Raw genomic sequence first — 25,336 nt, 5'->3', positions numbered from 1 at the left:
CTACCTACCTACCCACACCTGCATGGCTTGGCAGGGTCGGGATTGGGGAAACAAACAATATCATAATTTAGGCCTAAGGCTAGCAATTCTGTTATTAAATTTTTCTGACCATCAATTAAATATTTGTAACTGGAAATTTAGCAAGAAGTGACAATCAATCAATCACTTCTTACTTTCATCTTACTTTTTATGAGTGGGGGCCTGGGGGGTATTAAATTTCACCTGGAAAGTCTTTAGTAAATAAGATATTTTCATCTGTTTGTTCAAATTATGCTCAAACACTTGCAATTATAGATTTTGATTTCACAAGTCAGAATATCAACAAATCTTTGAAGCTTGTCATGCTAAAATTGAGGTTTTTTTAAATTGTAAAGCAATTCTGTTTTTTGTATAAGTACAAACAACATGTCACAACGGTATCCCTAATGAAATGTTTTACATATAACCTGGAACAGTGAACAATCGTGTACACCGAACATCAATCACCAAATATGTGTACAATATAATGTTTACATCAATGTCATCACCTCCGACAGCAAATTCAGTTGTAGTTCACAAAAAATATATCTCAGTATCCTGTTACATAGGCTCCATTATATCTTGATGTATTCACTTCAATCAGACTTAATTAAATTTTAAGATGGATACACATTTTTCATGCACTCTTAAATTTGTTACCAAATGGAACTTCACAGATGGTTTAATATAAATGATAATTAACAATTATAATTCAAAATATACAAACAGATATTTTAAAGTTGAGATTTTAAGTGGGTGAAATTTTCATATAAGGACTATAAATAATAGTGCAACTAAAAATAAATACTGGGACAAAATTGATTTATTATTCCTTTTTCATCTTTCTTTTAAACTTTTGACTTATGATGTACAATGACAACAAAACAAAGAAATAACTGTACAACTCTTTAAGCATCACTGGTATCAATTGTGGTTGGAAATGAAGTTCCTTTGAGAATAGCTAAGAAAAGCCTGTAAACAAGATTATTGTGTCTATGAAATCCCAATTGACCCAAGCAATGCTTCAAACAGGGCTGTTATTTCTAAGTATTGTAAGAAAACATTTGAAATATTCAGTGAGAGCTGTAGTCAATGACTCCCAATGAAAATGGCAGTTGTCATCCAGTACAAAATAGCATTCAATGTCACATAGCATTAGAATAACTCATTTATTTATAAGTTTAACATTTTGACTTCCCTCGATCCAAGAGCAAATCAACAAGTTTTCATATAAAAAAAGGTGAAATTGGACCATTTTATTTGTATACATAATCTTAACAAAATAACAGGTTCCTTTTTCATTTAGCTGCAGAGCTATAAGAAGACACAGACCTATATTAGACATCCCCAAAAGCAATTTAAGCTACAAGTGAGTCGAGATATCTAGTACTTATTTTCAATAATTAAGCATGACCTTACCTCGTAAACAATCTAAAAAAAACTTACTGCAAGAAGATATGTCACCAACAACTACTCAATTAAATCTTAATTACATGTATCAATCATGATAGACTGTATCCCCTCTTAACCTACTATTCCTTACTCTTTCTGACCTTTAGGAACCAGGAGAAAATCTCCCTATATATCTACATCAGTTATACATCAACACAATAATTACAGATCAGTATTCTACTGGACATTAATCCATTAACTTAAGTATCCCACTAAATTGACCATTTGATAAGTGTAACAGAGACTTAATTAACTGGTCTTTAAGCCAGGAAACAGACAAAATTGCTCAAAACAATAATCAACTGTGTTGATTGCAGACAATACCCTCAGAAACAATAATTATATAGCGCTGATTGCAGACAATACACTGCTAAAAACCATTCTGTAGTAATTGATCATTTAAAACTATTTGTTTCACAAATGGAAAAGCAGTGTAAAAAGAACATCTTCAAACTGCACCTAAATCAATTTATTAAAGGTTACTTGTAAAATATCACTAAGGTGGGACATGGTGTTTTCATTTTTACTAGATTGTCTATGCTATAAGTCAATAATATTCTATATCTTCATGAGACAATATCCAAAATTCTGTACCATAACAGAAGAAAATTGACACAATATTGCAAGCTTTTAAAAAACTTTTTAATCCTGCATCCCCTAGGGAAACATTTAAATTTCTAATTTTTCAAACATTTGCAAACTTGCACAATTTATATGCAAATCTGAAGAAATATTGAAATAAAATGAATATTATTTTATTTTTTATTTTTGGTGTTTTAAACAACACTTTTAAGCTCTGCTTTTGTACTATTTCGTGGTGGCGATTTCCCCATTTTCATTCTCAATTCTATTGGTAAACATTTTAATTCATACCATTGGTTTAATATCCTAATGAACTCTCTCACTGGTAATAACTTGTATCTTAAAAATTAACTGATGACAGATGTCAATCAAAAACATTGAAATCAATTTCAAGGTCAATAACCATAGAAAACACAACAATTCAGGTCAATACTGTACGACTAAAGAACAATAAAAAGAGCAAGCTTGTATAATTCTGTAAAAGTAGGTCAACATTTGAGTCCAGAAAAAACTCTGCACTTACAAACTATTGTCCTGTACTTTGAAATTAATAAAATGCACTTTTAGAATACCGGTACTCATACTGTAAATAGATGGAATTTTTTTGAAATCCTTATCAATTCTGTCAATTTCAATAATTAAAAAAATAGTCTTTTTGTACCAATTTCCCCTCTTATCTGTTTATTGTTGTTATGCAACTAAGTCCCAGGAAACCTGATGATTTTATTTATATGGTTGTCCATCACAATCAACAGTAATCAATTACAGTAAATATATACTGACTTCTGAAGTCAGATACCAGACCAACAATTATTGTTGATAACATCACTTAATTTACTGTAAACTTCACAATTTATTTTGATGATAGAACACAGGCAAATTATCTCCCCTTGATCACTAAAAAATAATCACCAAATTGGGTATACTCAAGTTATTAGTGGATAATTGAGATACATGTAGGATGATGTAGCTGAACAAGTTCATTTCATTAAAAAGTCATGACCTTTCTAAACACAAATCATATGGCTTAACCTTTAAATGTATAGAGTATATAGTTTTTAAACCAAGTATAAAAGATCAATGTTATTATCATAACTTGCAATATATAACATCAAAAAGACTTTATTTACATTACTTAATACCAACGGTGCAAAACCCTCATGGGTAGTCAGGGAAGTAAAAAAGCACCTCATCAAAAGGTCTTATCAATTTTATTTTTAATAAGAGAAAATTATTGCTGGGGTACTGATAATTATTTGTACATGATGAAATTAAATTGAACTGTGCAGTAACAAGAACATTTGCTGTCTTAGGATAGAAAATGATTTTTTTTCTCATTGTTGAAGGTCATAGTGACCTATATTTGCTGATCTCAAGGTCATTTGAACTTTGCATTTTTGATGGATAGTATTGGCAATTATACCATATCTCTATTTTTACATGGTTTTTAATTTAAACCACTATGTCTAAACAATAAATTTAAAACGTTTTTATTTATTGACAGTTGATGTTACAGAGTAATGTCCCCTGGCACATTGTATTAATTGACTTTATGGTAAAATAATTGAAAATAGCAACAGCTCTACATTTCTACTGCTAAATCTAATATCTTTAAGTGAATATGGAAATTTTCTTAATCTCACTTTGTCTGCCGTCATGTTAACCACAGAACAAATATGTATGAAAATTGATTTTATTTTTCAATTATAACTGGACTAACTTAAAACAAGGTCACTGTATAACTTGCAAGGTTTCATCTTTCTTTAAAAACTTACAATCAATTAAAAAATGTATTTAAATAAGCTGCTGGAGAAAAAAATGCAAAAAAATTTTAAAAACTTGTTTCCACTTCAACTAAGACTTGAATTTTGGATAGTCAATCCATGAAGATTTCAACATTGATCATTATATTTTTCCATTCTTTTTCACAAAAGTTTTTTTTAAATCTTGAAATTAATTTGTGACCTTATAAACATGTCTTACTAAATTTAACTTTTTTCTATAACGAAATTTTTCTATACATTACCTAATTTGTGTTTTCTTACTCATAAGTATCTATAGATCTATATAAGATTTGACAAAATTGAAAAAATGTATTCACTTCTTACTAATCACTTACCTATGATATTGCTGAAGGGTCCAGACAATCACTAGTTAATATTTGATCTTAAAACACGCTTAACTTTAATCTATCTTTTGTAAAACAGATTTCAGAGTAATTTTTATAAATGATACAGTTTTGTACTTTCGGAGAAAAATTAATTGCTGATGACAATAAAATTTTGAGAATTGCTTGTTCATTTAGGTTAATCCTCTTCCCTCATTGGCACATCATGACCGGATAGATTAATGGGACATTAAACTCTGTATCACATGAACCTTTAGCCAGTTAAGGTATGTAGGTGGTCTGACAGAAGGTTATATTTTCTGACCACAAGATAAGCAATTTGTTAATGGATGTCTCTATGTAACATATAGTTCCTTTTAACCTTTTAATAAATCATTAATCATTGATTTAACTCTTGTGTGCTATGTTGGGTAGCTGTCTCATTGACCTAGTTTAAACCACATTTAATTTTTAACATGTTAAAGTTCATAAAACACTATCACACTTACCTTATTAATCAACGAATATAAAACATTTAAATAATTCCATTCAAAAATCACATTCAGTTCTTAATCCTTTTATTTATTTTATAATTGATACTTCTTCAAAAACTCTCTGTTTTACGAATAGCCTTTTTCCGTTATTACTCTGGTTAAAGGCCAATGTTAAATATAAGGTTTACAATCTGGTCAATGTTACATCCTAACCCTGAAAAACGGATGAAAGTCAACATTGCTTAACAAACAAAATCATTCATTGGAAATGCCCCAGACAGTAGCCGCACATTAATTTAACCTCCTAAGGTAGTTTTCTGTATTGTACAAACATCAATTCAGTCTCCATAGAACTAAGAATGCCCAAGATAGTGCGCTCACTGTACAAACATTAATTGAGTCTCGGGAAGAGCAGAACTACTACTATAGCTTCACGGAACAAACATTACTTCAGCCTCTTTACAATTTGACTTTAATTAACTTCCTCTTTCTTTTTAATAACAGAACCTATTGTTACACAATGGAATTATTTTGGGTAAGATATATTGTTATTAGATTGTGCGACTATTTAACGATACGTAATTATGACATGAGAGAGATAAACGATTCGATGAGACAAAACTGCATCATCAATATCATTACTTTTATAATACTATAGGTTTACTACCAAGAAATCGTCTCCCAAATCAGTAGAAAATTAAGTCAACTCTTTACCTCGGCAGACGTTATATTAAATCTGTATAAATAAGTTTGTCTCGATGGAAAGTGGCTGTCGTTTATTCATGTGACATATTCAGATAATACAAATTACTCATCACTTGTCTGGATGAAGATTATTAATTCTCAATAATCGGACAATCTTATCATATCTTTACTTACATGTACATGTACCTAATTGATTTACTCACGTTTGAGCTTTTCAAATATTAAAATTTAATCCTTGAAGATTTGGTTGGTTAAGACTTTGTGGAAAGATGTGTCTTTGTATTAGAATTACAGACAGTTAATCAAATATTAAGTGCATTTCTAATTAAAATTTCCTGTCTCATGTAATAAGAAGAGTAGATAGTCAATTAATAAATCTATATTCATGTACAAAATATATATATATAACTGTTTGTGGTAAATGAGTGTGTCAAGTTATTAAAATGACTAGGATTTTTTCCATTCTTTAACAATCCTGTTTCAACCACATGTACAAGTAAGGCAAAAAATATATCAATACTATTGTGTGTGTTCATCATTACATGATCTTCCCACTGAGCGTAAATTATCATTGTTAAAAATCTAAAACATCCATAAAATTAGTTCATACATGTACCTTTGTATAAATATCCTCTATTCTTTTTCACTGATTTTTCCCAAAAACTTTACTCGCTAGACATACGATTATAAATTAGGATGATACGGGTCGATCATCACCAGAGTCACTTTCTCACAGCTGTTACGACTGTCAATGTCCTTTCATTTTTAAAATGACAATCAGATATAAATCTTTTCTAATGGATCCTAATTGTTAAAGCTACATTAGGATGTTAATCTACACACAGGGAAATACCACATTTTTTACCTCTATGGAAAACTGTAACTTTAGAACTCTAACATGTTTAACTGTATAAAGCAAGCAGGCATCCTTTTTCTTTAGGGTTTAGGGTAACTTTCCTGTTAGAGAAGAATTTGAAATTCTCATCCCTTCCTGTGTAAAGGATAATGGTTTGGATCTTTATCAATGACACTTTTAGTAATTAGTCCTATACATATATGTCAACATTTGATTTTTAAAAAAGATTAGGATTTATACTAATAAAAGGAGATTTGGTTCAAATGGTATCAAACAAAAAATATTGTCAATATTAGAAAATAATATGCTTACAGTTCAGCTTTTAATTTTTTTCAAGCACTGTGAGAGCTGTGTGTTTCTTAAAAAACAATTTTAATTTGATTCCATATAGCAAGCAAAAATACAAACTTTATAGTGGGTCTGAGTGTGACGTGGGATTGCCGTTTTTTTGTAAGCGTGACACGTGATGACAAAAAAATGAGAATTGCTTACATACATAGTGTAAGCAGGATACAGGAATCTGACAAAACAGTAAGAGGGATCTGGGATCGGAACCACCCCCCCCCCCCCCAATGAGACCCCCTTTATACTGAATGAAAGAGAGTTTTCTATTGATCTGTTATGAACAAAGTATAACAAACTGACTTCTAAATCTGATTGAATAATCCACCAAAATGTACTCCAGTCTTTTGATTCAATCTCTAAAGCAAAATGAATCATGATTCAGCTATCGTAATCTTTAACCATAAGCGTTAATATTTTACGAATTTACCCACCAAAAAAAATACAGGTAAAAAAGTTCTGTTTTCTTATACTATAATTATTTATAATTTTGCTTTGTGTTTATTCATCACACTTCCTTTAGCAAGTGGGAAAACTTACTTTCTTATTAGCATAGCTAAACAGATATATAATGATGCATATACATGTATAGCAATGTATTATTGGATTTAACTATTTCTTAGACAGGTGGTTGAAGGTATCATACATGCATATATTGGTTAGATACAAACAACAACCACCAATGATAAAGATAACCTTCACAAGCATAGTCTTCAATAAAGGAGTAGGTCCAGTAAGACCCAATTTTGGCCCCAAAATAAAGCAGTTTTACAAAATTGTTAAAATATAAACTTTAAGTTATTTATTGGACAGAAGAATGCTTCTGCTTAATAAATATGAGCTGTTTTTTACAATAAAATGCACATATATCGGGTACTAGCACCATAAAGTCATGCTAAATTACTGAAATCTTCACATAATTCTAGCATTTTAGTTAAATTTTAGACGGTTTTCTTGTAAAAAAAAAGTGGCCGCATTCGTGTTCATCCTTAATATTGAAATGTAAGTTGTATTTTATGATAATACATAACATATATAAAGGTTGAGGATGAACACGGATGTGGCCACTTTCATTTTTAACAAAAACCATCCGAAAAGTGACATTTTTCGGCATATTTGGTAGATTTTTCATATTTGAGCTTGAATCTATTGTTTTTTAATAACTAAATCAGTTCAAATATTTCACATAAACTAATTAAATTCAAATGAAATATACACTTAAGTGTTTAAAAAGTGGTCAAAATCTTTCGTCAGATGAACCTGAAATTTGAGGCCAATATCAGTCCTTACCGAACCTACTCCTTCCTCATTGATTGGTTTTTAAAGCCACTATCAACACTATTGTGCTATTTCATGGCGCTCAGTTTTTATTGATCGAGGAAGCTAGAGTGACCTGAGGGAAACATCAACCTTCAGAAGGAAAATTGATAATCCTAGTCAATGAAGTTTGAAGTAGAGTGCACCTGCCCCATGCTGGATTCAAACTCAAAACCTCAGTGTAGACTGAATAGGGATACAATTATTCAACTACTTAGAACACTGGGCCAACAAGGCCCCCATAATTAGTAATGTTATACAGCAACCCAATGACAAAGATGACCTTCAGAAATCTAGGGAACAGCATACAGTCTTCAATAGAAACAGATGTCAAACAGAATTCATTGAAAAATAAGTGACCTTCAGAAATCTAGGGCGCTGCATACAGTATTCATTAATTAACAAGTGTAATAAAGTAATCTAATTCCCTTGGTCATGTTGTAATCATTGGATATGTATGCTTTGTTGTTGGTTATAATAAAATGTTATGAGACAACTTGTCATTAACAGCTGAGAGCTAGCACCAGGTGTATTGGTTACAAATGCAATCTAGAAACTTTTTCTTAATCCCCTTACATGTATATTTATAACAGTGGCAGATCCAGAACTTTTCATAGATGGGGGAGGGGGGCCTCCAGTCATGCTTCAGTTAAAGTTATTCCCTATATCATTAACCAAATTTTTCCTACGAAATGGGGCCAGGCCCCCAGGATCTGCCTGCACAGCCAAATACATATATTTTTAACATTGTTGATGAACACATAAATTGAATCAACTTTCATTAATAGTCAAAAAAATATACCTGCTTCATGAACATGTATATCCAACTAAAGTTATAGATATAAGGGTAATTTGTTGTATGGTTTAATGCAATGTTGACATCATACCACATCTTCCCATTCTTTTTTTCACATACATTTTTTAATATATGTGCATCATTCATTTTAATATTAACATTTTCAGTTTTAGTAAAATTACACTTTAAATATTATAAAACCACACTATGTTTTCTCTCTCACATAACAGAATGAACGTTATTTAGCTGTTAAAACGTTTACTATTCCCAATCCATATCCATCCATCATATCGGAGGTTAAATAGTCAATATTAAAAAGTTAAGTTTTTTCTACCTCATTAATTTCCAATACTGTATTATCTAATCCAATCAAAAATAAAATATTATATTTAACTTACCTTCACGTAATAAATTATTCACGACCATAAATCATCGTTAATATTATTGTACTTAATCCATGTTCATGACAAACTTTTCTATACTATCCCATTGACATGCTGCTACATAAAACTAGGTCAATATCAGTATGAATTAATCAACAAGAATGTAAATTATTTCTCCTTCATACTACTTTGCATTTACTTTCAATTGTCAATTTCCTTACAGTATTATGGTATGTACTTCAAGGCCAAGAAAGTGTATTATGTGAGTGATGGCTGTCCTGTAAGTTCAATAAAATCTTATTTCATGCAGTTTAATTAAACTTTGTACTAATTATACAGACATTTGTTTTATATTAGAGAGATCATTTATTTAATTAAACAACATATATAACTAGAGGCTGTTCTAAGCATGAATCACTTGCAGAAACTGATGATAAAAGTCTACTACTAATTTTGGTAGGGGTAGCGAGGGGGTCAGCCAATGTCATCAAGGACCAACTTATCTAACCAGGACAATCTATTGGACACCAAAACAATAACTTAGATAAATATATCTTTATATATATATATATATTTATAAAAGTATAATTTGATTGTTTGTGTTAACACCACTTTTGGACTATTTCTTGTTGGCTAGTTTCTATTGGTGGAGGAAGACAGAGTGCAAGTGGAATACCACCAACCTTCAGTAGGAAAACTAACAATCAATAAGTCAATTATGATAGGAGTTGAGTGCACCCACATATGTGGGTTTGATCAAACTCACAACCTGAATGTTGACTGGCTAGTGGTTACAGTAGTAGAACTACTTAGACCACTTGAAGACTCAGCACTTGGCCACAGAGGGATGGCCCCCAATAAAAATATGATTAATTTAAATAATACATAGTATGTATATATTTAATAATTTGTCATTGCTTTTGAAAATCAGTCAGAATTTAAAATACCTGCAGACTCCTTTCTCAAACTTTTTTTTTTAACATTCAAGAATAGTATGTTTCTCAATATAAGTTCATCTACATGTTTCAGAGTAAGTAAGTATGTCATCCACTGAACTAGTTCGGTACACATTTTTGTTTAGGGGCCAGCTGAAGCCTAGATTAAGGTGTCAGATTTTTGATGTGTTGAAGACCCATAGGTAACCTTGGGCTGTTTTTACTCTTTGGTCTGCCGGACCATACGGTTGTTGTCTCTGTGACTTATTTCTCATTTCCATTCTCAATTTATAGTTATTGGCCATTATGGGGTGTAAAGGCCAGGTAATATAAATAATCCTTCACAAATATTTAAATATATATGTAAGAAGATGTGCCAAATCAATTGTTATCTAAGTTTCTATAATTGTTTTTCTTTCTGTTGACACCTGTATAGATCAATATAATCATAAAATCATGTGCCAATACACTGGAGTAAGCAAGCACCTGCATGGTTTTTTATCCCACATTCTTGGTGTAAAAAATAATAAAACAAGATAAAAATCTGTTGCATTACGTAACTGTCAGAAATATCATATAACTATGAATACTCAAATAGAAAACAATCATTTTATTGCACACAAAAAGCAGAAAAAGCACATTTTTGACAATTATAGAGTTTTAAGTTTTATTTCAGTACATTTTCTCTCTGCATGTAGATGTTCCATTGAAGATAATTTACATTTCTTCATCATCTCAGTTTCAAGTATTTTGACCTGATGCAAAAAATCTATTGATTTCAATATAAACTCTTTTGAAAAAGCAGAAAAGGCACATTTTTTATTTAACTATAATATTTCAAGTTTTTTTCAGTGCATTTTCTCTCAGCATGTTTATCTTTAATTAAAGATAATTTTCTTCTTCATCAAAGTTTCAGGTGATATGACCTGATGCAGAAAATCTACTGATTTCAATATTAACTCTTTTGAAAAAGCAGAAAAAAGCACATTTTTGATAATTATAAAGTTTTATTTATTTTATTTCAGTGCATTTTCTCTCTTCATGTATTTTCAATTGAAGACAATTTTCTTCTTCATCAAATTTCAGGTGTTTTGACCTGATGCACCAAAACAACAACTTTCAATATAAACTCCTTCATCATTAATTAATTCCCTTGAGATATACATGATAAGGATGAGAGAGTTAATACTTACAACTGGCAAAGGTTTATCATTACTTATGATAAGTAATGTTACATTTAATGTGGTATTTAGCCAAAACATGATCAATAAACGATAATTAACATCAAAAACATTAATTACATCTGAATATAACTACACCCTACCGAAAGGATTGAAAATCACAACTTCTACAGAGAAACTGTTCCTGCCAGTCATAAGGTGCTTTTCACCTCAATTTTTGTTATACTTGATACAACAAGAAATAAATTGCTTGGACCAGTGCAACTGGATACGACTACAGATTACAAATCTAGTGTTTTCAAACCTTTTATGTACTTAAAATCCCTGTCATTTTGTTTCATCAAGAATGTACATTTTAGAATTTAAGTTTTGTGAGTATACAAGAGTTATTTCCCTTTATATGCCATGCATGTATATTACACTTGACCTAAAAAATGTATTAACAGCATGACTCAACTAGGTACAGCAGAAAAAAATTAAACTTTACTGCAAACAGCATTTCCTTTCTCAATTTTACATTGTACACAATCTAAGATAGGGTAGGTCACATGATTATTACTTTCATCATATATTGAATTCAAAAATTCAGTCCAAAAAGTTGTGATGATACAAAAAGTATCAGACAATAGTTTTACCATTACAAATACTGCCAGTCTACCACAACACAAAAAACAGCAACATTATGGAGATGTCCACAAACAGTATTCAATATTAGACAGGTGACTATACAATATGTTAATATCTTAAACTTAATGCCCCAAGTCTAAAAAGCTGTGAATAAATCCAATAGAGACCATGGATGGTCTGTCATCAAGTCAAGATTTCAATGTCTATGCCCATCCTCTATAGGTAAACACCATTTGGATAAATTCAATTACCCTTTACCATCATCTAAACCCTTATATGCATCTTAGTCTTGACAGTTGAAGAGAGAAGCGATTTCTCTTCGAGGGAAGCTATTCAATGATAGTCTAGTTTGGCATATTTATACACCTTTATTGGTAAGATTTCAAACTCCTATGATAAATCTTATAGAGACCATGGTCATGAACAGTCTGACATCAAGTCAAGACAACCATTTCAATGTCTATCTTATCCTCTGTAGGCAACTACTAAACACCATTACGATCAATTCAACTACCATTTACCTTTATCTAAAGTGACACAATCCTCACATGCATCATTGTATGAGGTCTAAAGTATGCTCACAAGTTACTATGGCTCAATTATATCTTATTTATTACCCAGAAGACCTCATTACTGACCAATAGTCAGAACAGTGATTTTATAAATCAAGATTATCATTTGGTAAAATCAAGATTGACAAGGATAATGACCCCACTGGTGATTCTAATACTTATTTATATGTGTAACTAATGTTGCATTTACATATGTCTATTGTAGGTAAAAGTGCTAATCAAACTATGTTAGTCTGACATAAGAAACGGAAGGTTAAAGTACAGGGCCATAACTACATTGAGGCAAATGAGGCAAATGCCTCATGCTGGAAATTAAAAAAAAAAAAAATTAAAAAAAAAAGATTGTCTTCATATCAAATTGTTTTCACGGAAAGTGTCGTGCAAGAAGCAAGTTCTCTTCACTCCCTGATGTCACTCCTGCATTTTTTTCGTGATCCATGTTTCTATTTAACTTAAGGTTTTTGGAGTTGATGGTCTATTGTTTGTACTTCTGTGTCTTGGGTTTCACGGTCTTTTGTTCTTTTATTTTCCTACTTTATGACTATAGTCTGAGTGTTGATTTTCATTTCTAAACGTGCGCAATGTTGCATGTCCACCAATGTCCAGATATTGTGCGTGAAAATATTTTAAGAATATGTTCTACGATGCTACTGGACACAAAAAAAAATTGTCTTTTCTGCATCGATAATTGAACTTGATATAAAAAAAAAACTGCCTTTTTTGTATATTAAACCATAGGCCTTGGGCATATGATACAGATACATTTTTTTTTCGTTGATTAAGATATTCAATTTTTCTATATTAATAATGCATATATATCACTTTTGTGCATGTCTCACCTAGTTTCGAGTGATCTAAATGACTCAGAGAAAATACCCATTTTTTGTTTGTATGGTTTGTAAAATTTGGTGTTTTCTCTGAGACATGCACAAAAGTGATACATATGTATTATAAATGTAGAAAATTTACTATTTTGATCAACAACAACAATAAAAATATATAAATGTATCATATACCCAAGCGCCTGTGGACAAAACTACATAGCTGACATGGTTTAAATTAAGTAAGACCACCGATTTCCCGGTACCAAATCATTTGAAAAAACAACAACAATGTATTGCCATATGACCTTTTACATTGAAGGGTCAAACTTGCATTAAGTCGTGTTCAGACAGAAAATAAAGGAATATGGGGTAAACATACACGTTAACTTATTGCACACAAAGTCAATGCATAGAAAAAATACAAATGATCAATGGTCAAATTTTTTATTCCTGTTCTTCATCTTGATAGTTGCTGGAGGGTACTTAATAATAAAAGAATCATTAATACTGTAAAAGAAGGTCAAGATGGTCCCTAGTGTCGAATTAAGCAGTAACTAGTACTTAAAGTATAATACTGCATGCACTGTCACTATATTTAAATCTAGTCATAAAAAAAAATCATCAAAGTCAGCACAATACAAGACAAGAGCAGACAGACAGACCCGGTATTAATGATTATGAGAATTTTACACTTTCTTACATATCGGTCTTTTAATATTGACCCTAAAACCTAAAAGTCTTAAATTATAATGAATCAATGTTTTTGCATTGAGACCAGAATATTGTCGAAAAAAATAGCTAGATTATTTGCGTTTCAATGTAAGAAAGAGTCCGTGGAACGCTCAGAATGCACGATTTTGCATTATTTTCCTCAAAGCTTCTGGGGGCCTTGAGCGGCCCCAAGAGACTTCGCCAAAAAAAAATTCTTTTGAAAAAGAATATATTTTGCCTCATTATTTAAAGAGGCTAGTTACGGCCCTGAAGTATGGATAGTAAAACAGAAATGTGGGATATACATCAGAAAAACAGCAATCCAACTACAAAAATAATCAAAATGTCTAAACTCTATAGAATCCAAAAGGTGACAAGCACAAATCTTCAAAAATAGACATAGACACAATGTTAAAAGCTCTAAATCTTCCAAAGTCTAAAAAAAAGACAAAGCACTTTAAAACAAAGTACAGCATTTACTTGTAAAGACTGTCAAGAGCTCCTGACTTTTTCTGCCTTCTCCATGAAGAATGTGATGGAATAATATTAATTCACTAGCTACCATATGCTGAGTAAAATTCATCATGCTATGATGATACATGTATTTGGTAATGGGCAACGTGTTTTCTAACCATAAATTAATGTTTACAAAATCTCCAAAGAAAACTGACAACTTTTTTTCATAAAATGATAAAGTTTCAATTCAAACTTCAAAAATCAGACAGTTTGTCTTTATTTCATTTTTTTTGCAAGACTCCTGTACAAACTTATTACATAATATTTCTTCAGAAGATTGTCAAATAGTAAAATGATTATTCAAATTCTAAAAATCTTACTATCTAGTATGTAAATAAGCTTTTTGCAACTAATATTTATGTCATGTGTAATGCCTATTGTATGATATATGTTAAACCTTGGTGATAAAACCTCTCTTACATGTACAATTTATAACATATTTCAGAATTTGCACTTCTTTGGCTCAATCCACAAAAAATCTGACAATAAAATTTGATAGTATACTAAAGTGTACATGATTTATAAGTAATTTTACCATAAGAATGCTTTGTATCACGCAGAAAAGCTAATTTTAATGATCTTATAAATCTCACAAACTCAGAACAGCTAATAATAATTGCATGTTTATGAGTAATGCAGTACATTAGTTTGAACATTTAATACTACATTTTTGTAGTATTCTCAATCCTCCTACACGAAACACAACTAGTTTAATTTTTAACTTCCGTAATTGTACTTTAATATTTTAATGACATGAAAATCATAAGTTAAATTTGTTACCTTACATTAAACTATATACAAATGTAGGTAGAACTGTCTCGGACAGGTAAATTTCATCAATTACATTTATACAACCATAAAAGATTCGCACCTAACAACTTAAAATTGATCTTGGGGATAGGACACACCCACTTTTGTGGCAAACTGTTACATAACCCACTGGAGGCAATGCAATTAAACACTTTGTAAATTGGCACAGATACGAAAAATCTTTTTAAAGTTTCAACTTAAGGATCTTATGGGTTCAAAAGTTTTATTTTTTATTTATTATTTTTTGTCTATTAGTCTGTTAAGAAATAAAGGTAATTCAATGTAAAATCACTTTTTATACTTGATAAATTTTCATAAATTTTATAACAGTAAATTGTTTTAGTACATGTATGTTATTTAAACTAGATCGTGTATGTTGTCTTACTGCACATACTTATAACTCAAGTTTCGGAAAACAGGAAGAAGGATTAGGACAGATTTGAAAGGGTACACACATTTGTACATTTACTATATACCTAAAAATCCTGATTTAGTTCATTCAACATATTTGTAAATTCCTATTATGAGGTGACTGACAGATTCAAAAAGTGCCCACACTTTCTAACTTATCATGATCCAGTAACCATGATGCAAGCAACCCACTTTTTAGAGAAGACCCCAGACAATCCTATAATTAATTATATACCCAATAAGATTGATTGATTTATTTTTGGTGTTTTAATGGCACTTTTTGGTGGCTTGTTTTTATTGGTGGAGAAAGCCAGAGGTCTTGAATAAAACCACGACCTTCAATAGGAAAACTAACAATCCTATTCAAATAAGATTGGAGTCAAGTGCACCTGCACGAGCGGGGTTCTAACTCACAACCTCAGTGTTGACTGGCTTGTGTATATATGGAAGTGTTTAACCACTTTGACTGGCTTTTTAGCCCTCACACGGTCAGTATTGTGTCTACAGTAGTCAAACTACTTAAGGGCATATGATACAGTTACAGGGGAGGTAATGATGTTGCTAACGTAAAATGTTATTTTCGCGAAGTCAAACTGTGACATATCAGGAAAAGATGCATTTTTCGACTGATTTTAATCATTCAAACTTATTTAATTTGAAAACGAGTTCATGGACCCCTATTTTTCAAAAAAGCAATTTGTTTCATTTTACAGGGAGATTATGTGACCTAAATTTGATAAAACTGTAAATAGAGGATTTTTTTTATTTTGATAAACATGCAGCAAAAAATGACGTTTTTTTCTCAATTCATGAACATTTGATAAATATGAGTTATTTCTGAATTAAAAATGCATAATTTTTTAGGATACTTATAAAATACAGAAATTACCGATTATTTAACAAAAAACAATTTGTGTTTATATTTTGTAACAAAAAAGTTATGTCTTTCTTTCCAAAAGAAATTGCGGCCACAAATCTGAATTTTGAGCAAAAATACAAAATTTCGATCTCATTTTACGCAAAAAGTAGCACATGAAGGTATATTTTTTATTACATATTTGATTTAATCAGGTAAAAAATAGCCTATATGCAAATTTTCGCGAACTTGTAAATACAGGATCAAAACTGTATTGTATGCCCTTAAACCACTTGGCCACAAGGTCCAATACTCATCAAGGAAAACAACAGCCAATGAAACAAATGCTACATGCAACTTTTTGGCTGAATTTAAAGCAGAAATCTGAAACGATGCTACTATACATGTACATGTAATTTTTAATTTAATAATTCATATTTTTCTTTTTACTGACCATTAGTTTTCAAGGTAAACATAATCTACACTTGTCCATGTATATTTTATCACCTTTCAATTTTGACAGGCTGTTATGTCTCAAGGTGTTTAAAAAATTGACCTGATAATTTTATAAACTGACTAGGTCAAATATCATTGGTTCTTAAGTAAATACATAAGGTTCATGTAGGTGTACCATTCATGTACAATGTAGGTGTCACCATATCGCAATCTTTTAAACTTCAGCTGGAAGTGATATAGATTTTTTTAAGAAAGCAGAAAAAGTTTTGCTTTGACAATGCATAATAGCATGATGAAAATAGGATATATCTATCGGGCTTACCAAGTTACATGCATATGTAATTTGGGAAATATTACTTTATAAGTCAATTAAAGAAATACCAGTTAGCAGAGAGTTGTGGTCTATAATAATTTGTCTTTACATAACATACAGGTAGATGATCAGTATTTCTCATTTATCTATAATTAACTCACCTGTCCATACTTAGACAGGTAAGAATGTCTGAAGTAGTTGACCTCATGAACAGACCAGGTCAAATTTGTCATTATAATATAAATACATGTTTGTGCCACCTGTCAGGTCCTAATCTCTAAATTACTTCTGAATACATGTAGGTAATTTTTACGAAATCTTTGACAAGAAAAGACCTTGGACCTATCCGCTGTTTTCCATTGCTCTGACTTTGATACACCTCAACCATTTATTTAATGAAAATTCACATAAAAACTTGATAAAATTGGCAATAACCTTTTATATTTACCTACCAAAAACATAAATTTAAATTTAATAAAAAAGTTGTAATATTAAAATTACATTTCAACAAAGTTTTGCTCAAGTTTAAAAGTAAATCATATTGATTTTGATTTAAGATACATGTAGGTAATGATGATATCAAATGTGAATTCTAATGCAACAACGTTTGTAACGTTCATTTTGATTGGATAACATCACTTATTTACATGGCATCAATTGACAATTGATGCTATGGGACGTACGCGCAAGCGCAGACGGCATATGACAGATTTTAAATACATGTTTAAACGTTGTTTTCTGTCAGTTTCATTAGAATGGAGATAACAATATTGTATTTTAAGCTCCGACGGCATCAATTGTGGATTTGTTGGTCGCAATTACCCTTATACTGTCTCCGCTAACGCGTCGCCAGTAAACTATATTTGCGACCATCAAATCCCCAATTGATGCCGTCGGAGCTTAAAATACAATACAGTTATCTCCTAAATCTATTGATACCAAGTCTCATCAAAATTTGTAATTATGGTGATAACTATGTGTGAGTTCTAGCTGTTGCTATTCATATTACATACACCACCATATATAATCAAATACAACTTAAAACTGTATATCTGATTATGATGGGTTTAATCTGCATTACATGTTGTACATTGTACATGTAAGTTGATTTATTAATGTTAGTTTATATCATCAGCAAATATTTCCTGTAAACACGTATGCCAATCTTGTACAAGAACAAATGAAACACTAAATTAAGGTTATGTTAAAGAAAAAATAGTAATAATATTAAGGTGGTACCCAACACTTTCACTAAAATTAATTTGGCTCGTTTAATTTTCATAAAATTTTGACAATGTATTTACTTTGAGGCTTTAACAAAAATATAAAAATTTCAAAAATTTTGAACCAACCGTTTTGTCAGAAAAATTACACTGGTTATATAGCAGTTTGACAAATGTCAATTTTTATCATTGAGAAGCTTAAAATTCCCTTTACAACACAACGTAATTAAAACGTTTAGATGACTTTACAGAGTTACCCCCCCTGTAGTGTTAGGTACCACCTTAAAAAAAAGTCACAAAATGTGTCCACTATTTTAAAAAAAAGTCATATTTTGGCAAATTTTAAATCAAATCACAAAAAGGTTTTATTGAGGAGAACTACATATTTTTAAAATATCAATTCACATAACACAATTAGGGAAATTGATAATGTTATTTCCATACACAAAACTTACCATACCAAATTAACCATGTGCTTAAGAAGTGTTTTTCTTCAGGTTTTTGAAAGTTTTTGTCTTGATGGTGGCCTTGTACATGTACATAAATAAATTCTCTTTTATTCTATTTAAACTTTATCCCATCCTTCAAAAGTGATGGCCACCATCTTTTCAATTCTTTGTTGTCAAAAATGTGAACTTTCCTGGGAATTGTGTTTAAAAATAGGACAACCAAGTTAAATACTACAATGTATATAAGCTCTCTTCAATGAAACCTTTTTTACTTTTCCCAAATATACAAAATTTGTTACATGCACAAGATCAATTCATGTTAATTTTTTACATTCCATGGGAGATAACTCTATTTTTCAACAAAAATTTATTCCTGAGAAAATCATTTGGCTTTCAAATTTAGTAATAATTCAATATTTTTCAACAATCTTCATGATTTCCTACACTTAAATGCTGAACTTTAATTTGTTTTATTGGACAATAAATTACACATACATGCAAATTAATCAATACCTATATTTTAGTGGTTATATGCATTATTTATTTTCCATTTTTATTACTTCTTTATTCTTAATTTATTTCAAGTAGTTTCAAAAGTCTGATTTTCAATTCAAACATCTTTTATGCTTTTCAGATAGTTGCAATATAATTCTGCATGTCAGCATTGAAACATAAAATATTACCGTATTAGTCAATATTCTCAATAGGTATTTTGAGTGTGTAAAATAAGTTATTTTTCAAAGTGAGTATTTATTGACTGAACTTTCATGTAAAATGTTCAGGATTTAGAATTTAATGGACATGCATGATGGTGGTCTACAACCTGACAGACTCTGTGCTTAAATGGTCTTTTTAATTCGACATTTAACACGATTTGATCAAGAAATATAGCATCATTTAAATGTTGCTGGGTATACTAAGTTCAAAGTTTAATCAATTATTATACGTGTATAAAATCAATGACTTGATTAATACAAAATTATAAAATATAAAATAATCTCATTTGTTACAACTCAAAAAATGTGGTTTAAAAGTATTAAACTGTGATTTTTTGCATAGTCCAATGTGACACAAGTGATATCATTTTGTTACAACAATGTACATAGTATCCTTATTTATCTGGTCATTTTCTAATCCAAACCTCACTTAAAGTCAATTAATCTTACAATGTCAATTTTTTAGGGTACATAATATTATGTATATTGTAAAACATGTGCACAAAGAACAATAAATGGCATTTTTACACGTTGCTCCATCATAAGTAAGTTTTTTTTAGTAGACTGACACTGTTTACTTTTTTCTTTGGCCAATGTATTGTCTGTTTTTCTTTGACTTCAAATTTTTATCGTTTATCAGATGATTTCAACTTTCTGATTGTCAACTTCCCATTTCTTAGTTCAAACCAATTTAATCAGTACCTGGAAAAGTTCATTTAAAGTTGCTACCCAAAGTTGTTGTCAATACAAAAGTGCTTACAGAGCTGTTTTAAAATACATACATGTACATCTTTTGACAAAATCACTACAAATGTGTAAAAGAGTTGATTCCATACTTGAGGGATTAGTTTTCCACTTTTGTAATTCTGTTTCAAATCCTTAAAATGAATCACAAGATTCCTTTATACTCTTGGTTTTTACATTTTCATGCCAAATGAAAAATTGTTTGTTTGAAATAATGTAAACATTTTTTATATTGTCCAGAAATTTACTAGATTGGCTGATACTCTCCTGTATCTGCTATTCGTTTCCCTGGACAGAAGCAGTCTTCTACAGAGTTAAGATATCGTTATCCACAGTAACAAGTCAGAAATGTGCAGCAAATTGTGTGACACTCTTTGCATAACAATTATGTGTCAATTGGAAAGTGAAACAGTATTCTATCAATCAAATCCAATTGAAATTCAAAGTGACTTATGTTTTGATTTATATATTGTTCATAAACCTTACTGATTAATTTGATCCATCAGCTTCTAAAGGTGTAACTTCTGACTCAAGCGAGTGGGCGATTTACTTCTAACAAATATTTTTGTATAATAGGACGCCATTTTTAGAGTTTTTGTTTACATGTATTTTTTTCAGGTTTAGTTTGTGCAAAATCATATGAACCTACCACTTGTTTGATTTTCTGGAATTTGGGGACCACTACAGAATCATTCTGTGAATGAAGCTTCTTTTCCGGTTTAATCCATTATGTCGGTACGACAGGTGTCGCAACTTTACCTGGTTCCGTTTTGGCAAGTTAAGACAGAACACGTGACTCAGGTGTCATTTCAGGTAAATATTTGTTTATCTGTAATAATGTTCCTCCTATATACGGAGAACCCATTACACTGGAAAAGCTATACAAGTATATATAATTCACTTTTGATGTCAATCAGCAGATGAAGTAAAACTGTTTATGTTTTCTAGATAGAAAAAAAACACCAATTTATTGCCAAACCTATTATTGATGGCTCAACTTATAATTTTATATATATAAGCATACTATTTGAATTGATAATTTTTAATAAAGAGGAGGCATGCTGTCAAAAAAAGTATTATAATTTTAATATTAACAATCTATGATCATCTATATTTTTGTTTTTCTTTCAATGCACTACAGAAGAAGAAGAAGAAGAAAATGCTTTATTTCCATAAAATGGGCTCACAAGGAGCATAATATAATATCATTGTAATATAATATTCTTTTACAAATATAATAAACAACACAAGTTACAAACACAAATAAGAAACATGTTTGAAGTGTTTAAAATGTGTATAGTTTTGTAATTAATACTGTCTGGTTTTTTTTTGGTTTTTTTTTTCGTATTTTAGTAATAATCCTATTGTTTGGATTTTAGACTAATAAAATTCTTATTCTTACTGATTCTTATGCCTATCATAAAGATTGGCACATATAATGTGAATTTAAAGTTTGTTGTTATACATGTATGTTTTATGTACCTGTATATATATATGCATATTTTATTGTGTAGATATATGTAATTGTATGTGGCGAGACTATAATAAAATATTGAATCTTGAATCTATGCAGCCACTGACAACTCACCAAGAGAAATTATATATATATGAGGTAACATCTGAAATTACTTTAATGATTTTTAATCGTTTAATCATTTTGTGTTATATAAGGGGTTACAAAGGGGTCTCAGGGAACTTTAATTTAAACATCTGAGCGTTTTATGAGATAAATCTGAATTTTCTTGATTTCAAGTTCCTGTCGTCAACTTTCCATTTCTGTGTACTGGTCAATATATTCCAGCAGCACTGATACGATATTTAAGTGAACTGAAGCTATTGAACAAAAGGGTTGACATGCCATTCAAAATGTTTTGCAGAGGCCACGGGGATTTGATTCTCAGTCTCGTCCTCTTTCTTTCGATTGTGACAAGTATAGATTAGTCAATTACAAAGCCTAGACGGTTCATCTCAGTTTAAAGTTGGATTCGTGTTGTTCACTCTTTCATTTTTTGTGTGTAATTTTTGCCTTTTTTCACGTTTTGGTGTTGTCTAATTTTTTTTTAATACATGTAAGCTGTTTTATTGTTGACTTGACTTCGCATCTTCTATCCCTTCTTTACTATTATTAAAATGATATAATGATCAAAGGGATAAATGTATAAATGTATAAGGTTCATTTATTTATTGGATCGAGGTCGACAAAATAGACAAATTCATCATTGTAGTTCCATGTTTGCCTCGCAAAACTACTCATCACACAACTTAGTTTTGTTGCACAATAGTTCTCCGTTAGAAACGCCCAACGTCGTCGGAGTAAAAAATGATATATATGTGACGCCTTTCATGCACGTCGAAACCTGATAGCGTGATTTTCTCCAACATCAAAAATGCTGAAACTTTATAATGCATCTCTTGAACGTTGTCTTGATATCTTTATTAATTCACATAAACTTTTACGTGCGTACATTTTCTCGTGAGTTGGAATTAAGGAATATCTAGCCTTGTCTGCATTATCTTGATATTAGGTTTTTCACTAATAATTTTAAGTAAAACAAATTTGTCTAATAAATTTTTCCTGTGGACTGATACCTTGTGAACTAGTAAGTCACTAAAAAATCGACTCAGCATCATCATGTCAGTTATGTACAAAGCAGGATTAATGTTAATATCGTATTAACATGCTTTCGACACAAATCTTCATATAACTCGATGTGTTACCATGAATTATCCGATTGAAATGATAATATTTTCAAATCAACTGTTTCAATTTCAAAATGCACAAGAATGGCGTATAATACGTCAACTGCAGAGTTGCTGTGAATAGTTGAATCTCAAAGAGTTTTCTCTTGTGAACGAAACACAAGTCTTGCATCATTGATGGGTTACTTCCTTTCATATTCAATATGATACTGTTCACCTTTTTTTCTTTGTATCGGAAATGTGAAATAGGAGAGTGACGACGGCCGTGTTTATATCTGATGAAACAATGAATCGAATCGTTTAACTATTATTTGAAAAATAGTACTGAAGTTTTATAGGAGATAAGATTGTTTGATTGCTGTTTTCTAAGCGTACAGAGGGAAATATTTCATGCAAATTTATGATCAAAAGAAAAAGGTTCAAACAAGAAATAAGAAGTATCATGCGTTGTCGTTGAAAAAAAACCCAACAATAATAAAAAAAAATTAAAAAAAAACAATAAAAATAAACCAAACCAGTGATAGAAGACAAAAGACAAAAATAAATATAAGCATTTTCTATATATTTTTATGCCCCACCTACGATAGTAGAGGGGCATTATGTTTTCTGGTCTGTGCGTCCATTCGTCCGTCTGTCTGTCCGTTCGTTCGTCCGTCTGTTCGTCCGCCTGTCCCGCTTCTGGTTAAAGTTTTTGGTCAAGGTAGTTTTTGATGAAGTTGAAGTCCAATCAACTTGAAACTTAGTACACATGTTCCTTACGATATGATCTTTCTAATTTTAAAGCCAATTTAAACTTTTGACCCCAATTTCACGGTTCACTGAACATAGAAAATGAAAGTGCATGTTTCAGGTTAAAGTTTTTGGTCACGGTAGTTTTTGATGAAGTTGAAGTCCAATCAACTTGAAACTAAGTACACATGTTCCCTATGATATTATCTTTCTAATTTTAATGCCTAGTTATATTTTTTATCCAATTTCACGGTCCATTGAACATGGAAAATGATATTGCGAGTGGGGCATTCGTGTACTTTGGACACATTCTTGTATATTCATATTAGGCAGGGACTTTCTATACTTGTAGTATAGAAAACTATTCTCATTGTTGGTCGGTTGTAGAATGTTATCTCACTGACTTTTAAAAGAGACCACAAAAAAGCGACAAATAATCAGCTTCTCCTTGTAGATACGCACCCCCTTTTCCCAATGAAAAAGAGACTATGATAAAGAAAAATTGTAAAAAAAAAGAATAGAGAATAATGGAGTGCTAAAATGTACAAAATATAATTTATAAACATTAGAGATTAGTGCTACTAGCAGATTAACATCACTAATATAATCCTTATAGGATATGAGCTAACATAACTTCTATTATATCATTTGGTCTATATAATTTCTAAATTGTCAAAAATATGCTACAACATCTTACTTGTTTGTACTAGTACTTTAATTTGTTACATCTCTACAACTTGGCCGCAAAACAGAGTCATGGTTCACGTGTGTAGACGTCCCCTAGGAACCTGAGGCGCCCACTCCCCTTTGTGGGTTTTTTGTTATTGATAATGTAACGGGTCTTTATTCTGTGCATGTTTGTTTTAATACCAATTCATTACTTTGAATCTATGTTTAACCGGATTCGTTATCCATGTTCATTGTATTCATTGGCAATAATACCACATCTTCTTTTTATAATGCCCGTTAGCATAGGGAACTAGCTATCGTAAAGTTTTACCATAAGCTCACTACCGGGTCGTTGTTCTAACGAGAGATCTCGTTGTTAAATGGGGCACTAGCTATGAGATATATATAACATATAAAATATTATATTTCTGGTTCAATCTGTAATGAAAGTGAAGTGGTGAATGAATGTATCGCTTTTAGCAGCCAGTATGGTTCAATTTGGTTAAAATAAGCTTAGAAACATTGATGACGAATTATTCATTTACAAGTTACATTTACATTCGACCTCACTGATTCAATCCACAAAATAGCATTCTTATACATTTAAAAAACGATGATTTACATTTTGTTTAATGTCTTTAATATATAATCTGAAATTAAACAGACCTAGATTGAAAATCCAAATGCACGAGTCTGATATCTATTTATATGGCAACCAGAGCCTCTCCGGAGTTCAACTCGACAGATCATTAGATGACGTCTAGACTGAAATACATACAAAAAAAAGCTACACATTATCGAGGCCATGCCCGGTCTATTGTTTATTTTATACTTTTTATAAT

The 25,336-nt window shown here is 30.7% G+C and overlaps 1 protein-coding gene across 8 annotated transcripts in view; it reads right to left on the bottom strand.

Annotated features, from left to right (window-relative positions):
* The window catches only part of LOC134722102 (protein phosphatase 1 regulatory subunit 16A-like), a 59,115-nt gene extending 37,911 nt beyond the window's left edge, over window positions 1-21,204 (bottom strand). For 7 of the 8 annotated variants that reach the window (XM_063585582.1, XM_063585585.1, XM_063585587.1 and 4 more), the window contains exon 1: window positions 21,046-21,204. The gene's annotated coding sequence lies outside the window, so the exon portion shown is untranslated. Of the gene's footprint in view, window positions 1-9,067; window positions 9,193-21,045 lie in introns of those variants that run through there. The other variant, XM_063585583.1, reaches the window with a different exon arrangement.
* Window positions 21,205-25,336: the final 4,132 nt, after the last annotated feature.

This window comes from Mytilus trossulus, chromosome 6, assembly GCF_036588685.1.
Source record: "Mytilus trossulus isolate FHL-02 chromosome 6, PNRI_Mtr1.1.1.hap1, whole genome shotgun sequence".
Classification (NCBI taxonomy): Eukaryota; Metazoa; Mollusca; class Bivalvia; order Mytilida; family Mytilidae; genus Mytilus; species Mytilus trossulus.
This window is presented reverse-complemented; position numbering and strand designations above follow the sequence as displayed.